We start from the raw sequence: 25371 nt of genomic DNA on the forward strand, positions 1-25371 counted from the left end.
ACTACAGGATCTCTTAAAAGCTTTCTATACGGTCATTCATACTATCCTTTTAAAATGAAACTTAGAGCTCTAGGACTTTCGGAATATTCAGTTAGGTTGTTTTAATCTTATCTCTCGGACAGAAAGCAATCAGTTGAAATCTCTAGCAATTAAATAATCTTTCTCGGCTAATATTTCATGCAGTGTTCCTCGAGAATCAGTTCTTGGGTCTTAACAGTTTTTAGTGTAAGTCAACAGTATGTCTTGTATGGTAGAAACAGGTAACTTCTTTATGCGGATGAATCAGCTATATTAGTTGCGAGGAAAAATGAACTACATATTGATTAACAATTAAGTCAATGGTTAGATTCTGTCATTCAATGTCTCACCGGTAACAAATAACCTCTTCATCTTGGAAAGAATGAATAAATTCTCTTTGGGTCAAAACAAAGGTTAAAATCTAATCTGGGTATGAATATATCTTGCAATGGCCATAATATTGATTCTAAACTATCTGTTGAATATCTTGGTGTTACTTTTGAACACACGTTGTCTTTTGAATCCATGGCTATCCTGTAATTAACAAGAGGACCATGATGGTCCTGAATCGCTCACCTGTTCCCACATGACCCAGTTTTGAGTATGACGTCGTTTTTTCTATTATTTGACATAGTGACCTAGTTTTTGAGCTCATGTGACCCAGTTTTGAATTTGATCTAGATATCATCAAGATAAAAATTTTGACCAATTTTCATGAAGATCCATTGAAAAATATGGCCTCTAGAGAGGTCACAAGGTTTTTCTATTATTTAACCTATTGACCTAGTTTTCAAAGGTACGTGACCCTGTTTTGAACTTGACCTAGATATCATCAAGGTAAACATTCTCACTAATTTTCATGAAGATCTCATGAAAAATATGGCCTCTAGAGAGGTCACAAGGTTTTTCTATTTTTATACCTACTGGCCTAGTTTTTGACCGCATGTGATCCAGTTTCAAACTTGACCTAGATACCATCAAGTTGAATATTCAGACCAATTTTCATGAAGATCTATTGAAAAATATGGCCTCTAGAGAGGTCAAAAGATTTTTCTAATTTTAGACCTACTGATCTAGTTTTTGACCGCAGTTGACCCAGTTTCAAACTTGACCTATATATCATCAAGATGAACAGTCAGACCAACTTTTATACACATCCCATGAAAAATATGGCCTCTAGAGAGGTCACAAGGTTTTTTCATTATTTGACCTACTGACCTACTTTTTTACAGTTTCAAACTTGACCTAGATATCATTATGATGAACATTCTGACCAATTCTTATGAAGATCCATTCAAAAGTATGGCCTCTAAAGAGGTCACAAGGTTTTTCTATTTTTAGACCTACTGACCTAGTTTTTGACCGCGCGTGACCCAGTTTCAAACTTGACCTAGATATCATCAAGATGAACATTCAGACCAACTTTCATACAGATCCCATGAAAAATATGGCCTTTAGAGGGGTCACAAGGTTTTTCTATTATTTGACCTACTGACCTAGTTTTTGATGGCACGTGACCCAGTTTCAAACTTGACCTAGATATTATCAAGATATACATTCTGACCAATTTTCATGAAGATCTTGTGACATATATGGCCTCTAGAGAGGTCACAAGGTTTTTCTATTTTTAGACCTACTGACCTAGTTTTAGACCGCACGTGACGCAGTTTCAAACTTGATCTAGATATCATCAAGATCAAGATTCAGACCAACTTTCATACAGATCCCATGAAAAATATGGCCTCTAGAGAGGTCACAATGTTTTTCTATTATTTGACCTACTGACCTAGTTTTTGATGGTACATAACCCAGTTTTAAACTTAACCTAGATATCATCAAGATGAACATTGTGACAAATTTTCATGAAGATCTTATGACATATATGGCCTCTAGAGAGGTCACAAGGTTTTTCTATTTTTAGACCTACTGACCTAGTTTTTGACCGCACGTGACCCAGTTTTAAACCTGACCTAGATATCATTAAGGTGAACATTCTGACTAATTTTCATAAAGACCGCATGAAAAATGTGACCTCTAAAGTGGTCACAAGGTTTTTCTATTATTGACCTACTGACCTAGTTTTTGATGGCACGTAACCCAGTTTCGAACTTGACCTAGATATCATCAAGGTAAACATTCTGACCAATTTTCATGAAGATCTTTCGAAATATATGGCCTCTAGAGAGGTCAAAAGGTTTTTCTATTTTTAATTTCTAATTTGTTCAGGGGCTCCAGGGCCTTTATCGATAATGGCCCTGACGTTAACTAGGGAAATACGTCCGTAAATGAAAATTGACGTATAAAAGTCAAATTGCATTCACTTCTAGATTTATTACTGTAGTGTAGCGTGGTGCTTTTTAGAACATGATTTAAGACATATACTTAAAGCAATGAAGTACAATTGTAAATTCATTTGATACCAAAGCTAATACTAAATCGACTAGCCTGGGAGTTATTATGTTATTATCTCAATAGTTAATATAACAGATGGTAGTTTATCACGAACAGTCTGAATCAAACGGAGCCTGCAATATTTCTATTTTTGCCGTGTTGGGATACCTGAGGATTTCCACTTTTTATGCCCCGAAGGGAGGCATATTGGTTTTCAACTATCCGTCCGTTAGTTCGTCACACCAATGTTAACTTTTTGCAGGCATTTTACTCGCGAACCACTGCACCCAGGACCTTCAAACTTCACAGGCTGATAGTAATTATTGAGTATACGACATCTACTGACTTTGGGGTTACCAGGTCAAAGGTCAAGGTCACAGGAGTCAATGTTAACTTTTTGCATGAAGGCTCTTTACTCGCGAACCACTGCACCCAGGATCTTCAAACTTCACATGCTGATAGTACTTATTGATTACACGAACCCTATTGACTTTGGGGTCACCAGGTCAAAGGTCTAGGTCACCAGGTCAAAAGTCAATGCGCTGCGGGGACATTTGTTACCTTTCGTGACAGCTCTTGTTTATTTTATTACTACAACAGTGTTGTCTATGTCATGTAGCTACCGTAAATTGTCTGCCCCTACAATCGAGCTGTTAAATTTCTTTTTACTTTGTTTTCGATTTTTCAGCACGGCATATATGTTGTGTTAATGATACTATTCAGTTATACAACTTGAACTAGTGTGGTTCCCTTACTCCGGCTTTCATAGCTTTGTTTATTAAATAGTCAACCCTTGGACATGGTGCTCGTTTTTTAAATTTTGTTTTTGGTAGTTTCTGTGATGTGTAAGCTTCGTGACCCCAGATATATCATCTGTCTAAACTCTAGTTTGTTTAGTTCTGCCCACTGTTTACTCGTTTAGTGCAGGTCCATATTTTAACTGAGGACATATGCCGCTTTAAATAGAGATGCATTAAGTGTAAAAATGAACGTTCAATGTACACTGCCACATTGACACATCTACGGATGTCTTTATGATACTTATATTGTGTGCAAATGTTGAGTTCTGCTCAATCCGGGCCTTGTACGGTAGCATGCATGTCCAATACCGTCCATGTAAAGGCACTATCAAACCGAACCTGCAGCGTTTTCCATTTTTGCGGTGTTATGTGACCTGTGGGTTGCTCTTTTTCTATTTGATTATGCAAGTATCCATTAAATTGTAAACTAAGTAAGTCCTACAATGTTCTAGGTAAACAAGTGATAAAAAGATTAGATACGTGAGAGATTGACGTTTTTGAGCGATAATGGCCATGGAAACGGGTTATTCACCAGGCTAAAATGACTCGAACAATTTTCAATATATTGCGTTGAGTTAAAAAGATTTATATATGCACCGAAATGGATTATCAAACTATCAGTTTTTTTTATACAAATGACAGGGACAAATCATTCAATAAAATTAATGAATGTTTTAAGACATATATATATATATAATCATAATTTCAATAGTACCTATAAAACGAAATTTCTTTGCAGTTGTTTTAGCTCGGCTTTGAAGCGCTACTGTACGCAAGTTTACACGTAAGTGATGCAGGAGTCTAGAATTGCTAGTCTAACAGAACTGCTCCGTCACTCGACCAACACCAAAGGAAAATTGATAAAAACGTTCTGTTAATATCTTATTTTATTATAATTGAAACTATTAATTAGAATAATATTACAATAAATTTGAACTTACCTATATAAATCTCCGTAACAGCAATAGAAATATCCTAGTTATGTTAACAAATGTATGATGTCCTGTACAATTTTTAATAAACTTTCATAAAGTTTAGAATTATTTTAAATATTACACATAGCTTTGGTTAACCCGTTCTTTAAAAGAAGATTGTGTCGTCGTTATAAACTTTACGGCAGAGTTCACAAACATACAAATGAATTTCATAAACAGTAAAAGATTTCGATATATAACAAATAATTTAATGTACAATCCGCAAATCAATTTTATTCCAATTGCAACGTGTGCGTATGTTTATAATATTTATATCAACACTGGAATAGATACATAGGCAGTAAATAAGTCTACAAGCTTCCGCTTTAAAGAAAGAGACCCCTCATAATTTTCCCTATCTCGCGAGAATTTTCTCTCGTATAAAATGGGTGCTTCAGTTGCAAAATATAATTCTCATAATTTCAAATACTTTATTTTTATTTTCACTTTCCTTTTACATTATCGATAGATGATACACATGTTATTATACGTTTATGACAAAGCCTAATCAGTTCGGAAATGGCCAGCGTTTAAGTCACAAGATTTCATGCCCAGGTTACCTTCTGAAAATATATGCTATAATAGTAGACTTTAATACTAAGATGTTTACATATGATCAATGATCTGTTTCCATGGTAAATGATAATACTTAGAAAATTCATAACCTAATGAAACGAATACGTCCTAAACAGACGTATCTGTTAAAAAGTTTTGTCCAGCTTTTTTTTCAATTAAACTGTATGACAAAGGAGCCGCATTAATTTTGATCATACTCAGTTATTAATACTTTGAGGATGTCTCCGGACTCATCATATGCAGTCTACCTTTCTCAGCCTCTACCTCTACCTTAGAGCTAGCATTAAAATGCATTCCTCAAATACTCGTTACTTTATAAACTTCGAAATATTAAAAACACACGTTTTTTTGGGGTTTTTTTTTGTGTGGAAAAAAATCATATATACGAAAAGAGCTATTCAGTCGACGATAGATGTTTGGAGATCTGTAAAGTATTCATGCGAGGAAAAGTCCATTTTTTGCGTGACTGGTCATGTGTGAAGTATTAGGTATTTTCTAAAACATATTATACGGAGGAAAGATAATGTATCAATGCGGGAGTTGACGTCATGACAAAAAAAATCAAGTATTTATTCGGCTCGCACAAAACATGACACGCAAGTTTAAGCACTATCTGTGTTCTTAATGATATTTAAAGAAAGTCAAGGCGTGTTATAAAGCCATTAGTTTATAATGATCCTATAATAAATCTATAATCATTGGCGTTAAAAATGTAATTTGGACTTATTTACTGCAATTTGATTTAATAGGTAATCGATAAGTATTTTGTAGAAGGTATTATTATTCAATGTTGATAAGTTATTAACACGCAAATAAGTGTATATGGGTTATGAACTCGTCGATTTAATAATAAGTGTAAAATAAAAGGTTTATATTTGATGTCTGTTAGATTTCTTATACGCAAAACAAGATCTTTGTGTGCTATTATCAAGCGTATATTTATCATCTTAATAAAATACGACCTTTAACAATATTAGGTTTTTAAACAATTCAAACTGAATACAAACCAAATCTTTGTATAGATTTAAGATGATAAAGATATTAGTCAAAATATATAAAACGAGTACAAAATGGGAGGTATTTTAAATGCTATTCTTTCATAAAAAATACTTTTTTCACAGGATCCGCCCATGTATTAATTGGAGAAAAATCGTGTGCAGACAAGGCGATTCGCGTGCTGTTAATACATGATTTTTATTTTTAAAATGCTTTCCCAGGGACGTATATGTATTTCTCCGCAGACTGACATCTGGTATATGCAAGAACCGTAGAATGTTTTGCTGTATCAGTTACCAACGTCAAATGCACTGCCCCCAACAAGTTCGAACTCGGTTCTTCCCTTGTTTACTCCCCTTTTAGAACTCAGCGTCGTTTCAGTTTTTGTAGATAACCGTTAATTAATCTTATTTTTCATAGGAGATAGGAATGTTATAGGATGTTATAGGACAGAATTCTTATCACTTTTATTTGTAATCAATTTTCTGTCATTTTCAGTATGGACGTCGCCATTTTGGAAACTCTACCTAATGTTAAGATAATACGCCTTTGTCATTGGTCAGAATTTTACTATACTCTATTTTCATTGGTTTACATATTTGATTCGTTTAAAAACTTGTTTATTCCTTGTAGCCCGGCTTATAAATCCTAAAATATGGCCGAACCTTGCACATTTTAGTAGAGACTTAAGATAACGCATTTCTTAAAGAACAATACCAGAAGATAAATTCTAGATATGGAACACTCGAATCAGTCAACCATGAAAGCCTGGGCAAACTGTTATGTGACGTCATCTTTAGGACTATTGAATTTGTAAAAATAATTTGATTATGTTCAGCAACGTTTAAAATTGTATCGCCCTTTTCGAAATTTCCAATAATCTGGTGACAAAACAATTGGGATATGTAGAACTTCTCAAAGTTACATTATTTTAAGAAATGTCAAAGAAAGGTTACTTTTGGAATAATTTGTATGAACAGGGATAAATTATCTAAAACGACGTATCACATTTCTTAAACTTTACATCCTGTTTTCAAACAAAGACAAAATTTTTATAAAATAGTGTTATAAAGAAGAGGAAACATGTGTTCATAATTAGGTTATATCGCTTTAGAATTCTTCCAACTATAAATGCCTTGTCGGGTCATTTTAAACTTGTCCACACATACGGGAGAGATGTCTCATATTTTGCTCATTCTAAATGTTGTATGTTTCTTTCTTGTGGATACGAACTAAACCTCGTATTTATGTAATAATCAATTCATACGTAGATCTTAATTTGAATTAAATACTTTTCTATACTTTTGCAGCGATTTACTACTTGATATAACATAATGAAGAACAATGTAGAGTGCTTAATTTCATGACTATTTCGCAACAGAGCTAAGCTAAGGGATGGCATATAAAATACTAAGAAAAGCAGACCCTTTCTAATTGTTAAAAAGCAAAGAACGTATATAAAACTGAAAGAAGAAATATTCCCATAAAGAATATTTGTAGGGATAGGTCAGAGAGATTTTATTAGTGCCGCGATGTTGCATACAGCTGTAAACTATATGACAACATGCACTTTCCAAATCTTCTAGCATCATACTTAGACTTTTTCAATTACCTTTCAAATTACTACATGCACATATTTTTACTTATTTAGAAAAGTATATTGTTAGTAAAATGTCAAAATTACGGCTTATTGAAACATGCAATATCATATACTTCTATTCACATCAATGCCTTAACCCATTTAGAAGCGGCTCAATAAAAAAACTTAATTATTCTAGCTCATATTTTATTGTTTATTGTAGTCATTTAAAACATTTGCTTAGAACTCCATATTTAAAAGTGGCATGTGAGATAACGTTTTGACACGAACTAATGCAAGTTGATCCCGATAAGGTAAAATATCCGGAAAACAGGTATGTTGTGTGTGTGTGGGGGGGGGGGGGGGGGGGGGGGGGGGGGGGAGAGGGGGCTACTCCTCCAAATATGCTTTTTAAATTATGAATAAAACTGAACATTTGCGCATGTTTAAAACGATTTCCTTACTAAATTTCATTTTTGAGGTGTTTTTACCTGTCACAGATACATTATTCTATTATATAAATTAATGAGAAAAAATGTATGATTGCTTAATGTTTTTTCTTATAGTGTGGCGACTTTGATCTAACATATTTATATCAAACTGCATTTCACCAGTGAGATTATATACTGTGCTAGTCTGTCGTATGACTGTAGACAAAATATTTATAAATGTACTTTTACATATGTTTCTAATTCATCAAAGTACATTACAATATGGACAGGCTACCTCATTAGTATATGTTAAAATTGCTTCTGCATTATAAACGATAAACCTACGTACCATTACCACGGCTTTAAGTAAAGGTGGAACAATTGCGGTATGGTAAATGTGTATGTTACCGGATGTGACCAATGGGAAAACTGCATTGTGACACGACATGAATACGTTTTCTGTAGGGTTCCCGAGAAGTATAACTCCCAAAATATGTAAAATTAGACTGAATATTTCAAGTGGTAGTAATAAGATACACATCACCATTGTGGTTTACAAATTTATATTTTGGTATGAAATACATGCTTTTTTAAGCGCGTGTGCAGACTACCGCCTTCTGTAAGCTAACACGTCCATATGTTTCATACCCAGATATGAACCACTAAACCAAAGTCTATTTCTTAATGAAAGGGAATGTAAGATGAACATAAGCATTTTTACACAACTTAGTACTGCATTTGATGAAATGAAAAGAAATAAATAGTTCTACCGAAGTAAATTGGCTTTCCAAAACGGAGCTACAAATATCAGAACGTTTGGATGTACGATTGCTCACAGACGTCGCGTCGTCATTCTTTTGTGATTATACTAGACATTAGTCATAAGACACTTTCATGATGATGCATGCTAGTATAAATATATGCCGTAAGTTAAAAAGTTTATTTATAAAAACAGTTAATGTAATGCAAAACTGAATCAGTGTAAACAATGTTGAAGAAAGACAAATAAAAAATGTGCTTATATGATATAATTAGCAAATTAGCAGTTTCCATTTTGGTATGTACTACATTGATGCGTTCGAAATACGCACCCCTTAACATTTAAAACACGAATATATTTAGCTGATTTTTATTTTACACTATCGCCATAGACCTTTAGGATGATAGGTAAATAATAGCTCTGTAAGACTTTTTCATGCTTTGTGTGATTAAATTATGTATTGATATCAATTTTCTTTCACTCTAAAAATATTCATATGTCAGATATAAATACAGTTTGATTAACGTAAGAAATAAATCGGGACTTAGTACTGTTCGTTTGAGTATATCTTTAATTACGTTAGTTTGCAAAACTATATAGAATGATACACACATCATGCCGTTACAAAGAGTAAAACAGCTTTGTTAGATTTATAGAAACATTTCACTTAAAATATCACACCCATGTCTTTATATAAATCACCCTATTAAAAATATCGCATTTTAATTAGATATATTAAAAACATTTTGGTTCAATTCTTGCGCATCTGAGTTCTGAACTGTGATAAAGCAGGTGAATAACCCACTCGACGGCCTTCTTTATTTTTATTCTAACATGGTCATTGAAATTTTATGATAAAATTTTGCTGGGCTTCATTTATCCAAGTAGTAATAAACCGGACGTCATGCCACCATTTGACGTCATAATGGACTTCATAATGCTGTCCAGCTTGCTTACGGAAGGTCGGTGGTTCTACCCAGGTGCCCTTTCGTGATGAAATAATGCACGGAGGGGCACCTGGGGTCTTCCTCCACCATCAAAGCTGTAAAGTCGCCATATGACCTGAATTGTGTCGGTGCGACGTTAAACCCAACAAATCAAATCATATCATAATGCTGTCTTACCGGTCCGCGCGATAACCGTTGTTTATCACATATTCTAACACAACCGAATTCATTTTCCTAGCTGATTATTGTGTACTTTTATATATCAGTACATTTTCCTGACGTCACAATTATTTAGTGGTGGGCCGGTGGTCTAGTGGTAACACGCTTGACTGTCAATCCAGAGGTCCGGGGTTCGAATCCCGGTCCAGGCACTGGAAATTTCTGAGATGCTCTTGAGTGCCCCCCCCCCCCCCCACCTCACTAGAGGCCTATACTGGTTCTTCCCAGGAAAGACGGCTTCGCGTGTATCGGTGCTATACACCGGGCACGTTAAAGAACCAAACTGTCTATTCGAAAAGAGCTAGGCTAAGTTAGCCGAACACGTATCTGAAACATTCTTTCTGTCTAATCTGGGGGCTTTATCTCACTCTGTCCCTCTGGTCAGATCGCTCTGTGTCTGTACAAGCAGAGGATGATTTCGCGCCCTGTGTGGCTGCAGTTGCTGTAAAGCGCCTTTGAACGTGTTTATCATGAAAAGGGCGCTATATAAATCTGGTATAATAATAATAATAATAATGATGCGTATTATTATATCACTCGAGCTACGCCCAAGTGATATTAATTCTTATTTCTTTAATATACAGAGACTGACTACATTCTTCTTTGTTTAACTTGCAACCAAATCCAGCTATGTCAGAATGTGCAATTTATTTAATGGTAAATCGGCATGAATGATTCCACTCAATTATTCTTTTTGAGACCACGAACCTTTTAATCTAAATACATAAGTGCCTGGATACTTGTAACTTACCAATATTATAACACATTAATAACGGTAATGCGACAAATATGCACAATCTATTTACATTTACCGATTACCTCCCTTTTAATGCGTTAACTGATTTGTTTTCAGGAAACTGATATATTCGATCGCGGATAATGTCACAGAAGTGTAATAAGTGTTGTTTTAAGGGTTTTGTATTGAAAAATGAGTATTATATTACAAACATTTTACGGTAATTTTGATAAAAATGAAGGACCGGTAGCTGTTTATAACCACAATGAATATTTTTCTTTTTTCTGAAATATATTATTTATTTACATTATTTCAATTTTGCATTCCTATAAAGATAAATTATATAACAATTTTGTCAGGATTCATTAAAAAATATAACTACTAAGAGCATTTTTATCAAAATAACGGAAGTCGTTGCGCATGAATAAACTTGAGAGTAAACCTGTTTTTAATATGATAAATAGAAAGATATTAACACAAAACACTTATATCCCAAAAATCTTAATGTTTTATTAAAAATTGAGCGAAATATGACGATTTGAAAAGAAATTTGCTGAAAATATCCTTTATATGAGTTGTCTGCCCCTGACAAGAGAAGGTGCGAAAAGTCAGTGTTCCATATCCAGATTTCTATTTGACATAACCTTCAATCATTTTATGTTCATGGCTTGTCTCTACTAAAAAGTGCAAGATCGAATGACTTATAAGCCGGGCTATTGCTTTAACCAATCAATTGTAATTGTTCTACCTCTGACCGTATATATACCGAGACACAATAGTGTATCGGTCGGTCAGATACTGCACCTCTAAGGTCAGTATAACAAGGCTTAGCCTTGACATTTAAACTTGGACTTAGTCCACTGCTATCAACAAATATCGTTGGGCACTAATACGGCCACAAATCTATATTTTCAATTACATTAATATAAAATATAATTCTTTAAATACATTTGCAATATCATTCTTACTCATTAGCTATATTAGTATAATTGAATATATACTAAATAAAATATATAAGTCACTATACATTTCTTAGTTATTTAATAACAGTGTCCAACATTCAGTGTCCTACTGAGTAATACAAGTGTTTATATTTGTCCGTTCGTCTGTACGTCTAACGCCAAGTTTTAATTGTGATCACTTGCTGTCCGTCAGTCCGAGGTTATGCTAAGAACCTGGGACCACTATTACATGTTTAAGAATCTCGTGTAATTTGTGCGATAGTTTGTTTTTAGGAATCGTATTTACCAGTAATTCTGGTATCAATCTGTATGTTTTTATCTAATTTCACAAAGAAATTCGTCAGTGCTTAAAATAACTCGAATGTAAAGTTATTATTCTTGAAATATTGCTCCCGTTTACCAAATGTTTAAGTTACATGAAAAATTATTGGTAATTTCGTGTTTGTAATAACGAAAGATAAAAAATCGCTTAAAAACCTTCAGTACGTGCTTTTAGTCTATTGATATCTTGGCCCTGGTGTTGGATATTTAAAACATGTTTACTGTTTCCAAGAACAACCGAATGGTAATTAAAAAAATGTACCGGAATTTTAAAGTCATCACATATGAAAAAAATACATTTAGTTGTCGTATAATGTTCTTTTATGCAAGAATAGCTACATTCGGTCTCGGTCACAATCTCGTGGGCTTCTGCAGACGTTAATACACACAAATAAAGTGTATTATCCCTGCATTCTAAATATATTAATTGTTCTTGAAGTACGCGGTTTTGTGTTAGTAATGTTAAAGAACAAAAAGTTGGGTCATTTGAAAATCATTTAAAAGAGGAACATGTTTCTTGTGCAGTATACTCACACTTATTGGTATATATATCATATTTTAAATATCATTCAATTTTTTATTACTTTTGGAGTTTTCCTCCGGACAAAGAAAGACTTAATACAAAAAGTAGATTATCTGAAATTATAAAGTTCACATCTTGTTAATGTATTTTGCGTAAGACTTAATCATTGTTACAGTAAACTCCACTTGTAATGATGTCGCTTGTACTGATATACCGCTTGTAACGATGCTGTGGTTGCAGTCCTGATTCGGGTCTTCTATATTTCCTTTACTTTGACTCCAGATTTACCGATATGACATGTAACAATATTTCGGATGTAACGATGCGCTTTTCAGGTTCCCAATACATTATCTGAAGAAGCTTTCGTGTGTACGGGCCCTCCGTAAGGATTTTAATTTACCCAACATACAAAACTTTTTCACCTATATAAGAATACAGTTCGGCAACAAATGGAGGTTTAAAATGAGGTCGTAGAAATTTAGCGGTGTGCCGTAACCAAGGAAACGGCTACTGAAGCTGGTAAGCGCCGAAACTAAAAATCTTTCTTTTGTCATATTTCAAAAAATAATAGTATTAGAAACTCGATTTTTTCATATTTTATTAAGTTATGAATACCTATTGTTTGCAGTGATTATATTCTAAATATCTTATTAAATTTATTAATTGTCGTCAGCACGTGCAATTTTATTTATTAGCACGTGCATTCAGTTGTGAAAGAAACAAGGTATCTCTTTTAATCAGAAAATATTTTCTGGACTTAATTGCAACTATGGCTGATTTTTGGTTTGAAAATTTTATATAACACGCATGCAATTAAAATTTTAAAAATTTTGATACGTCAGTTTAACACCGTTTCATATATTCATACAGGGGATTGCATGCCATATACGTTATTCATTCGCTTCCTTTTTCAATACACATGGACAATGAAGTTAGGGAATAACTCGTTGAATCTCGGCTTGGAATATTTAACATATATAATATGGAAAAAAAATGTTTATCAAATTAATTGTTGGAAAACATGTGAATAAATTGTTTTTTTTTTGTTTTTTTTTCCCGAGACATTGTTACCTGTCAGTATTGTATAGATACGCTTAACATATAACGCATGCATAAAATTGTTCTCATTTTCGTTGATATTTTTACTATTACTGTTGCGAATTCAAGTATTTTAAAGTTTCATTATTTTATCACTTTAATAATTAATCATATTACCGGACTTCTCTCCATAATTTAGCGGTACAATAATGGAAGTAAACTAGGCCTAGAGTCTAGGCTAGAGTCTAAGACTTCCAGTGTGTGTAATGTGTAGAAAGGTTCTACCAAAGTGATGCTAATGTACATGTTTATATGGAAACCTGGTGCGCCATGTTATTTGTCAATTGCTAAATATCAGATAACAATGCTAAATGCCAAACAACTTATGCAAAATGTTTTGAAAACGAAATGACATTTATTAAGTACTATGGAAGGCTATGGAAATCCGGTGTGCTATGCTAATTGCCAAATGTAAAATGACAAATAGTTATTGCAAAATGCTATTTGTTATATGCTTAATGTCAAATATTGCCTGTGAAATGATACATTTGTAATTGTCAAAAAATCAATGATAATTGCTAATTGCAAATACGAAACAATAAATGCCAAATGCGTATTGCTTAGTACTTATTCAGATAAAGAGCTGAATATATCAGTATATAAATGCATCCTGTAAATAGTCATTGGCCTTTGTAACATAACTTTGTCTCTATTAAAATATTTCTTAACATTTCAGAGTAAAAAGTTTCGATCATGTCATCTCATAACCCTCAGAACATGTTAATCAGGCTGATAGAACTTCATATGTTTTCACGTGATTAAAAGTAAGTCATAGTGTAAGGGATACAAATTATTAACTCACAAAGTTAAAGCATTTGACGAGTAGCATTTGTCATTTGACAATAATAATAGGCATTAAGCACAAAGGATATGGCATATGGCATTTAATATGTATTGAAGGCCGGTGCGCCATGAATATAGTCAAATGTTAAATGACAATTATTTAATGCAAAATGCCAATAACTTAATACTAAACACCAAATACTTAATGTTAAATGCCAATCACTTAATGCAAAATGCCAAATACTTAATATAAAATGCACATACCAAATGCGATATGCCTATGGAAGGTCAATGCGCAATGATAACTGCAAATATTTTAATGCAAAATGAAAAATGCTATTTACGAACTGCTTAACTTCAAATATTGGCTTCCGAACGGTAATTGTCAATGATAAATGCTTTTTTGTTAAAACAATAAATGTCAAAATGCTCTTTGCCAAGTTTCCATTGAAATAAAGAGCTGAATATATCAGTTATATAATCATTGCCTTCCTTACATAACCTTTTCTCTGTTACATATCTTAGTCTATTATATAATGAACATTTTACAGCAAAATGTTTCGGTTCCATGTCCCTGTAACATCTGCAACGTTATTGCTGTAAATTAGACAGGCAGCCCATTTATTATTTTTCTAAATGAGTAAAAGTTACATTCATTAGTTGAAGAGATAAAGATCACAAAGATTGATAATTTGAAAATTACCATTTATCATTTGACAAAAAGAATTTGATTTTATCTTCTTCTTCCCGTTTGCAACTACATTGTCAGACCAGTAGCCTTGATGAAACTTGTGGTTTGCCGCAGATCCTCAATGCCTTCATACAGTTTCTGGTGCATTGAGGTATCTATCGGCCAAGTCGCAGCTCGCTCATGGTCATGCCTTTTTACAACTCCGAAGTATATGCTCCGCAGTCTGATCTTCCTCACCACATGAACAAGTTGGCGATGGTGCCAGTCTGTATTTCTTGTACATTTGAGCATTGAGCTTGTTGTGCCCCGAGCGAAGCCTGACCAACATCACTTGTTCAAGGAGATGAAAAGCATCTTTCTCTATCCTTGGTCTCGTTAATGCCTTGATGATGGTGATTTTCTTCTTGTAACTCACAGGTTTTGTTGGTTGTTCTGACTGGGCTTCTAGCTTAGCCAGTTTGTCTGACTCTTCATTGCCTGCAAGTCCACAATGGATGTAATCCACTGAAGTGCTACTTTGCAGGTTATACTCAGGCTCTGCATTCTCCTGGCTAGTGCAGAGCTTTATTGTTGATCAGAACTTCCATAACAGACAGTGCATATGTGAGAAAGACGACTGAGGAGCTTTCTTCTGCCGAGTCATTGAGGCGGCCTTCATGAATGCTTCAGTCTCTGCCTTGTAATTGCTGCAATGTTTTCCTGTGACTGCATGTAGAGCTTTTATGACATTTAGCATTTTGTATACGGCATATAGTATTTTGTATGTAGCATTTAGCATTAAGTAAGTGAAATTAACATTAAGCTATTGACATTTAGCATTAACAGCTTCTTATTTAGCATTTGGCAGTTAGCATAGCGCATCGGTCCCCACTAACTGCGCAGGGACAATGAGACCCAGTGTTACGAAAAGAGAAGTTCGCCAAGCATGTAAGATGATGTTAGATGATCTGTTTTTGCAATTCAAAATGTAGTTGCATTTGTTGATGAGATCTTCTATATGAGTCAGATAAGGATGTGACAGTTATAGCTTTGGCTTAGCTGTATTGCTTATTGTATTGAGAAAATATCTAGATCACTTTCACTGTGAATTTCCATGTCTGCATGTATACGGGGTATCGCTAAATGACAAATTTCATGGGAGTATTTTCAGATGGTGATGTTTTTCAGACAGATAATGTTTCTTTAATATATGTAACCTAATATCTCAATGTATATATTATTTTTATTTCTGGTGAGAAGACATGTTATATTTAATAGCTATATATGTGTTTTTATATCATTGAAATGCTTTAAAGCACTGAAAATGAGGTCTCAAGATTTAATTGTTTATATGAAACAAATGAAGAATGTAACCTTGTACCAATTCGGTATTTTCACTCAAAGCGAATTGATCCTAATATAGTGTGCATATTGATAAGTACCGGAACAGTCGTACAAAGTTGCAATAAATAATAAATCCTAGCACTGAGACGTATAGGATTTATTCAAGTTACTCAATTTGAGTAAGTGGTAGAGTGTAGGGGTAGGGGGATCCGGGGTTTGACCATCCGCAGTTATTCATTAACACTTGAAATTCGTCCTTACACATAGTCCTATACTTACGTTCTGTTTGCTTTTTAAAACGAACTTATGGTATATGTATGTTTTACAATGTTTAGAATGTAAGTCATCATAGTAAAACGATCATTTGGATTTCATTTTTTTTTCAAGTTGTCAATAAACTGTAAAGTGTTTTGTACATAAAATAACTAGAAATATGCGACTTATTGAAGCAACGGATCCGGAATGAAAATGTATAAGATAACATTTGCTGACCATCCTTTTGCAAACTGTCACTTTAACATATGTATTTTTTCTTCGTAACCGCATGCATAGGACGTATATTGCTACTACAAGTGTGCATGAAAGAAATACAGACATACTCTTTCAAAAACATCGTATTTTCCTTTTATTTTTCCATCCTGTCTATATACAAAATATATAGTACTTGATAACAAACCAATGGTCATGATATCTCCGGAAAATGTATTGCATAATACCAGATTTCAATCGAATAACAATAAGTGACCCAACCCGAAAATAAGAAATACGCAAAACATTATTGTTATTTCGCAAATTTCACCGTACATTCTTTCTACATGTACGTTAGCATCACTTTGGTAGAACCGCTCTACACACACTGGAAGCCTTACTTCCATAATGGTTCCGCTGATTTATGAAGAAAAGTCCGGTAATATGATTGATTATTAGAACAATAGAAGTATCAAATCTAAAATATTTGATTTCGTAACAGTAATAGTAAAAATATCACGAAAAAGGGCATGCATTATAATATGTTAAGCGTATCTATACAATACTGACAGCTAACAAAAGTCAATGTCACAAAAACAATTTATCCACATGTTTTCCAGCAATTTATTAAATAAACTTTTTTGTTTTTCATATAATATCTATTAATAGATATTCCAAGCCGATATTTAACGCATTATCAATTAACTTCATAGTCCATATGTATTGAAAAAGGAAGCGAATTAATAGCCTATATGGCATGCAATCCGCTGCATTAATATATAAAATGATGTTAAACTGACATATCAAAATTTTTAGAATTTTAACAGCATGCGTGTTATATAAAATTTTCAAGCCAAAAATCAGCAATAGTTTTAATTAAGTCCAGAAAACATTTTTTGATTAAAAAAGGCACCTTGTTGGTTCACAACTGAATGCACGTGCTTGTTACTAAAATTGCACGTGCTGACGACAGTTAATAAATTAAATAAGATATTTAGAATATAATCACTGCAAACAATAGGTATTTATTACTTAATGAAAATTTGAAAAAATCAAGTTTTTAATACTACTACCTTTTGAAATATGACACAAAAAAGTTTTTTGAGTTCCCGCGATTACCAGCTTCTGTAACCGTTTCAATGGTTACGGCACACCGCTAGATTTCTACGACCGATATTAAAAGTCAGTTCTTACTTTACTTTATTGTTTTATCATAGTAAAATGTTTTGTATGATGGGTAAATTAAGTGTGGCATATATTTTGAAAGATTCCTCGTATACATAGTTTTCCCGTTTAATGAGATAATTATGGTTTGCAAGACGGTGTGAACTCGTGACAATGACCGGCGATTACGGGTAATCGAACAAATTATCGAAATAACAATTCAATGATTGAAAGTAATTTTCACACATTTACAGTTATAGGTCGACTACGTTTTTTGAGCCGTGACTAATTTATGCAGGACAGTTGATTCGCCAGAAAAGGGTAGGTACATATAATTTATGTAATACATAGTAAAGCGGTATAAGTTACCAATGAATGTAAACGTATACATGGCCCAATGGATATAGCGTTGTCTTAACAAACTTGTTTTTCGACGTTCGAACCGTGGTAAGTTCACATTTTTTTTCTAATTTTTTAATCATTTGTTTCAATAAACATTACTTCGACTGCCTCCTTAACATGCGAATTTGAATCCCGATGGACTTATTTTGCTATATATATATAAGTTAATTTTCTTTTTAGTACATTTTATTACTTCCCTTTTATATTATAAAGTACGATACAAATGTTTCTTTCCCATCAGTTTGCCCACTTACTTAAAAATGAAAATAGGTTTAAAGTAAGATGACTGACATTTATTGGTTTAAAAAAGCTATGAACAATTGTAGAATTGCATTCCAGAATGCAAACCCAGGCACAAGTTATAATTTTACTGTTGTATAAGTAAATACTACAGCATTATTATGATTGCAATACATAGGTTGATATGCAGTTCAGTTTTGCATTGTTGCATCCCTTACTTCGAAGAAGTTGTTGTATTAGCATGTAATGTGTTTTGTGGCGGGAAACGTTGATTACTCTGTAACAATTTCTTGTTCATCTTAGTACGGATGTAGAATAATTCAAGCGGCACTTTTTAAACAAACTGTATGAAATTATACAGTTACAAATTAATATCTTTACATATTAAAGTCATAGCTTCTACTTTTTAATTTTATTTTAAAACAGATAATAGCTATCCAAATAGATATTTAATATGCATAACTACGTGGTAAAATTAAGGAAAGCACGACTTCCAATATAACTCTTCACCTTATACAAACATAGCCATAAAACAATGCCATCGAAAACAATTGATTCAATAATCCTTTGTTAATCAACGCACAAAGCTTTGAAACTTATATAAGAAAACAGTCATTTAAAAAGTATTTAACAAAGAATTAGTGTATTTTATGTTCATGGAGCCAAATTATAAACAAAGGCATTATGACCCATTAAACACAACTTAAGTTTACAATTTCGCAATTGCATTTCAATGAAGTTATATCTTTATGTGATAAAACTGTTTGTCACGACAAAAGTCAAAAGTGAATACCATTATGTTGTTTCTATTTTTACAACTCCCTTGAAAAGCAAACGTGTCAGTGACCTATATAGATATCCTTTGATATGTTTTAACTAGTGTTGTCTTTAAACAATATTCTTTTGTTTATAATTGTTGCATGCTTTGTGGTTAACTATTAAAAGATAAACCCCATGTTTATCGGCGCAATACAAGTTATAAGGATTTAAAGATATCCAGTGGCCATTTTCAATAAAATATTTTATTACAGATATTTACTTCATATGCATAAAACCCTTTTCAAAGTATTTAAATAAATATATAAATAAAGTTTGCATACAGAGCTACATTCACAATTAAATGTTATATAGTAACAGCTGACTGTTAAAAACAGCCAGTTTTTTATGCTCCCCGAATAGTCGACACCTTGTCCGTCCGTCTGTCTGTCTGTCCTTCTTTCCGCCTGTCTGTCCGTCACACTTCTTGTCCGGAGCATAACTCAAAAAGTATTAAAGATACTTAATAGTCACTGCACATAATGATAGAGCTCATTGATAGAAAGTGCAGTAATAAAAAAAAAACATAACTCTAGGTGGTCCCGTTTTTTTTTTAATTATCACCCTTTTGCAGAAAGCTTGTCCGGAGCCTTAGTCCAAAACTATGAAAGGGATTGACTTGATACTTCAAATATTGATAGAGGTCCGTAAGAGAAAGTGCAGTGTCAAAGAACCATAATTCTAGCTGATCCCATTTTTGAATTATCTTCTCTTATGTGAAAAAAGTTTGTTCCGAGCATAATTTGAAAACTATAAAGGGAATGACTTGATACTTCACACAAATATAGAGATCATTGAAAGAAAGTGCAATAACTAGGACCTATAACGCTAGCTGACCGCTTTTATGAATTATCTCCCTTTATGTAATAAAGCTTGTCCTGAGCCTAAGTCCAAAACTATAGAAGGGGTTGACTTGATACTGTAAATATAGATAGAGGACAGTTAGAGGCAGTGTTAAAGAACCTTTACTCGAGCTGATCTCATTCTTAATTATCTCCCCTTATGTGAAATGGGTTTGTCCAGCGCATAACTTGAAAACTATTTGAGAGATTAAGTTAATACTTTACATATTGATAGAAATCAGTCAGAGGAAGTGCATTTTCAAAGAACAATAAATCTACCTTACCCATTTTTTGAAATATCCCCTTTTATGTATGAAAAAATACGATTTATTACTTGAAAGTATAATCATGATTGACTCAATACTTCACAAATTTATAAAGGTCAGTGAGAGAAAGTGCAGTAATTAAGAACCGTAACTCAAGCTGGCCTCATTTTTAGTTATCTCCCTTTGTGTTTAAAACTTTGTCCAAAGTATCTTTCCTTAACTGTAACAGATACTTTCTTCAAACTTTAAATTCTTATAGAACTCATTGAGGGGGAATGCAATAACTAAGAACCATAACTCTATAAGACCCTGTTTTTCAATTGCTCCCTTTTTTGGATATTTGCTTCGGGGAGCATCCATCGGTGTTACCGAGTGCCTTATTTTATTGCAGTACACAATTATATTCTGTTTATCTATACATGTATAGAGTGTGTACTATATTATACCTAATGCATAGTATTGTTGATACACATAACCTTGTTAATTCTATGTTTACATAAACAGTATGAAGTAATGTTTCGTGTTTTAAATATTAAATTTAAATCTAATACATCTTTAAATATTTGCTTTCATATATAGTGCATGAAAGTTTGTACCATTTTCAACTTATTTGAATACCAGATATTTAATCAAACACACAAAACATTGTGTTTTTTTTTGTATGCTGTTTTGAGGCCCAAATGGTAATCCCGTTTACTCTCCCCGCAAATGGGCATATAGGGGTCGGTGAACAAACCACCCCCTATGTCCCTCACAATGCTGTTCATGACACAAATGATACATCACTTAATACATATACACGGAGTTCATAAACACGTGTTATTGAACCTCAAAACAATCAATGAAGAAAAAGAGGAAAAATAAGAAAAAGACCTATCCTACTATAGCAGTCTGAAGTTGTTTCATAACAGTGGTTATTTTAGGTTCTACAAAAAATTGTTTCACTTCTTTCTTGTCAGGGAAATCTAACTTAATGTTTACTCTTTCACATAGCCTGGACCAACGTGTAATTACTGTTTAGTTTGGATATGTATAGTTTTGTTTTAAATTTCTGTTAAAGATGGGATAGAAAGGCAATACCTACGATCTTCTCTAAATTTTTATTTTTAAATGTAATATTTCACTAGCAAAGATATAAAATTTGCTGTATGGTCATCTAAATCGGATGAAAACAGGATTTTTTTCTGCTCTCCGTTTACTTACAATGTAATCTCAAACGTTAATATTTTTCCATATTTACGTTCAAATTTCATACTGGGTGTGTGACTCGTTCTTTCCGCTGCAGAACTCATGCATATTTCTCGATATAAATCTAATAACCTGTAAATATTCGTTTCGAACCATTCTAGATTTGATAAAAATCTTTTAATAAATGTGGATACGACTGAAAATTATTTTATATATTCTATAGTTTCTCTCTCATTTTTACAGTGAGAATATACATCGCTCGGCCCATCAACGTAAAAAAAAAAAAAAAAAAAAAATCTCAGACATTCCCGCGCATTTCGTTGAAATTTAATATGACGTTGAGTGACAATGTATTCATTTATCAGTTTTTACGCGATTTATGCTAGAATAGCGTTAGCGCATGTTCATTTAAGAAATGATTTATATCAAAATAGTGAATTTATGCACGATGTGGGGGTTAAACGTCGGGCGTATTACCACCCGAGTGCATAAATAAAGTTAAAACATGGCTTTGCTATAACTTATTTCAATTCTAATATGCCTTTAATCTAAAACAGTAGATAAAATATAAAATATAGTAGCGCTCTTTCTTGGTCGCAACAAAAACTTCGACGTTAGCGTGACGTCATTCTGATGTAAGCGTGTTTTAACAGAGACAAGCATATAAGAGTTTGTGTTATAACATCTTCGGGATTCTGTAGATGCTATAACACGAAAAAGCATGCGTTATCCCTACATATGTATGCAGCATTTTTTTTTCATTTTCATAAATGTTGAAGTCCATGAGACGGAGTGTCGAGCGCAAACCAGGTCCCTATGTCAAAGGTCAAGGTCACTCTTATGGGTCAAATTTCATTTCAGACCTTGTCCGGACTGTAACTTAGCTATGCATAAAGCAATCTGTTATATTTTGCGTAAATGTCTCGTTTCAATATCGAACAATATTTAATAGTTTCGACCCTGAGAACATCTAAAAATGTTTCTACAAATAGTTGATCATTGATATCGAACCAGCTACCTTCACATTTATGAGAAGTTCCATTTTCATTTTCTTCTTGCTTATCATTTATTTGACTTCCACTTTATGTTGTATAATTAAATTTGTTGATGTAGATTACTAAATTTATATGCACTTCATTTTTCAGAAGAGAATAATTGAATCCAGTAACCTTTACCTCGGATATTATCGTTGGACTTCAATGTCAACGTTATTCTATTATTTGAATAGACAATGAGATTCGTTACTCTTTCACTTATTGGCGATGGTCTAGTCTGGATTTATTTTCTTGGTATTTTTTCCTCCTTGTAAACTGTTTTTAATTTCGTTTTGTACTCGCCAAACATCAATGAAACCACCGTTTTGTTAAAACCTTAAAACAATTATCCTGGCTCTTCGGTTGTTAAATTTAGTATTATTTTTGTTATGTGATTTATAACTAGGTTCAAGTCTCCGTAAATTATGTTGTGATGATTTCCAATTTCAATGCAAAGCTTTTTGAAAATTGAATTGAATTTCCTAAAATGCCCTTTAATCCAGGTTTATCTAGAATTAGTTTTAAGATAACAATTTTATTTTCTGAAGGTTACATACTAAGCGTACAAATACAAATACCATACAACTTATTTCCAGTATGGCCTTCAATTAAATTTCATATATATTCATACATTTACACAATCATACAGTCAATTTATAATTAAACATTTATATAAAAATACACATATCAGAATAACTTAAATGCTTCTTCGACAAACACGTCAGTCTTAAAAAGCATAATATACAAAAATAAGTATAACAGCAGTGACCATGTTTTACAAGAAGTCTAGAATTTGATGGTCACAATCATCATACTCAATAGACTTTGATTTTGTAATTATCTTTATAGCGCGTCTTTGCAAAGTGATGTAATTTTATTACCGTCCGATTTATGACAAAGTCCCTATACATTGCGACAATATTCCATGGTTGACATAAAACAATAGTATCATCTCTGTCTGTTAAGAAAAAGGCAATTCTTCTAAGAAGTGCAATTTTTCAGTTTAGTTTATTGACCACGGTACTAACATGGAATTGCCAAGACAGAGTTTCATCGATGTATACACCTAGAAATTTCATTTAACGTTTTCTATGACCGAACAATCTAAAATTAACTCGAGGTTTTAATACGTTTTATTTTTACTCTATTTTACTTTAGTGTGGCTATATTGAAGTTCAGACTGAATTTGTGTAATACTTTGTGCGGATTTATGTAAGGTGGAGTCATCGGCATATAGATCAATATTGGTAGTATTTGAATCAACGCCATATCATTGATATATATTAGAAAAAGAAGTGGACCTAAACAAAACAAACAATAACACCCCCGCCCCCCCCCCCCAAAAAAAAGAAGAAAAAAAGAAAAACACACAAAAATAAAACAGACAAAAAACAACAACAAATAAACAAAACAAAAACAACAATGAACAACAAAACAGACAAAAAACAACAACAAATAAACAAAGCAAAAACAACAATGAACAACATAAACAAAAGAAAACAAACGGCAAAGCAATTTGCTTGGATTCGACCCCCATATTGTATTGATTTCCAGCGCTTTCGATATTTTGGCCATAGACCAGACTTAGTACTTAAATATTAAGTTTGTTTTAGTGCGGGTTACTATACCTGAGTACCTGTATAGTGTGTGGGACAGACTATTTTTGTAATTGCCTTTATGTCTAACAAACGTTCAATTTATCGAATTTCCTTTGCAAAACGAAACCTGTTATAACATAATTAGATTGCACTTTGCAACATGATACATTCCTTTCTGGATGACTCTCTCTTTGATTTGTATTACTTGAAGTCACATGATTCTCCTAATAACCTCATACAATGGTCGAAACTGGGCTGCGGATTCGGCAATTTTAGCTGCCTTTTTGCTTTTGGGATGTAGTCAGTATTCATATTCACATAATAATTTACTTAAGAGAACTTCTTATTTAAGTACGTTTCCAAAAAAAGTTTTGTTGTTTTTAAGAGACAAAACACAGACTGTGTTACGGGATACAAACGTTTTGTAAAAAGAAAAGTAGCTGAAGTCTATTTCGTCTTCAAATTCGCTTAGCTCTTCAAACTACATCTACAGTCTATTTGATATCAAAGATTATGTTCTTAATAAAGTACATTAAATCCCCTGTTTAGAAAGTTAAGGTATTATCTTCAACGTATGCTTCTTGAACCAGATCTAGTAAGGTACTTAATATTCCCGTTCAATATGAAAAATGGCGACGACGTTCACCTTCACATGAAATTATATGACTTTGTATAAAACCTCACCTACTGACTACACTATATGCTACCTAAAAGTACCGCTATTTGTCAATTCAACATACCATATGCTCACTTACAGCACCGCATTAGCAGCTCAATCCTGATTGAGAGAAGTTAGGCTAAGACATAATCTTAAAAATTAACAACGCTTTGAAGTAGATATTTTTGCAACTATCAAAGACATATATATTTGTATCTTTAGTTTTTTTATCTTTGTACGGATGTAGAATAAATCTAGCGGCACTTTACTAAACTATGTTTATGAAACCAGCTTGCTCTTACAAAATGAATCTCTGTAGTTTTTAAAAGTCGTAAGTTTTATTGTTTAATTATATGTTAAAACAGATACTAGCTATCCAAATAGACGTTATGCATAACTATATACTAAGGAAAGCACTACTTTCAATATTGCTCTTGAACTTTTACAATTATAGCGGAAAAGAGACGTAGTAAAACAATGGATTTAATGATACATTTTACTATGTTAATCAACGCACTAACCTTGGAAAAATATATGAGAAAACAGTCGGCAAAATAGGACTTAACA

The 25371-nt window shown here is 33.0% G+C and overlaps 1 protein-coding gene across 2 annotated transcripts in view; it reads right to left on the reverse strand.

Moving 5' to 3' along the window:
* The window catches only part of LOC128559507 (uncharacterized), a 162568-nt gene that overhangs the window by 129921 nt on the left and 7276 nt on the right, over window positions 1-25371 (reverse strand). Inside the window, exon 1 of one of the 2 annotated variants that reach the window (XM_053551331.1) lies at window positions 4151-4414. The exons of the other annotated variant lie outside the window; for it this stretch is intronic. The gene's annotated coding sequence lies outside the window, so the exon portion shown is untranslated. Of the gene's footprint in view, window positions 1-4150; window positions 4415-25371 lie in introns of those variants that run through there. 2 annotated transcript variants of the gene reach the window in all.

The sequence above is a fragment of the Mercenaria mercenaria genome, chromosome 9 (genome assembly GCF_021730395.1).
Source record: "Mercenaria mercenaria strain notata chromosome 9, MADL_Memer_1, whole genome shotgun sequence".
In the NCBI taxonomy this organism is placed as follows: domain Eukaryota; kingdom Metazoa; phylum Mollusca; class Bivalvia; order Venerida; family Veneridae; genus Mercenaria; species Mercenaria mercenaria.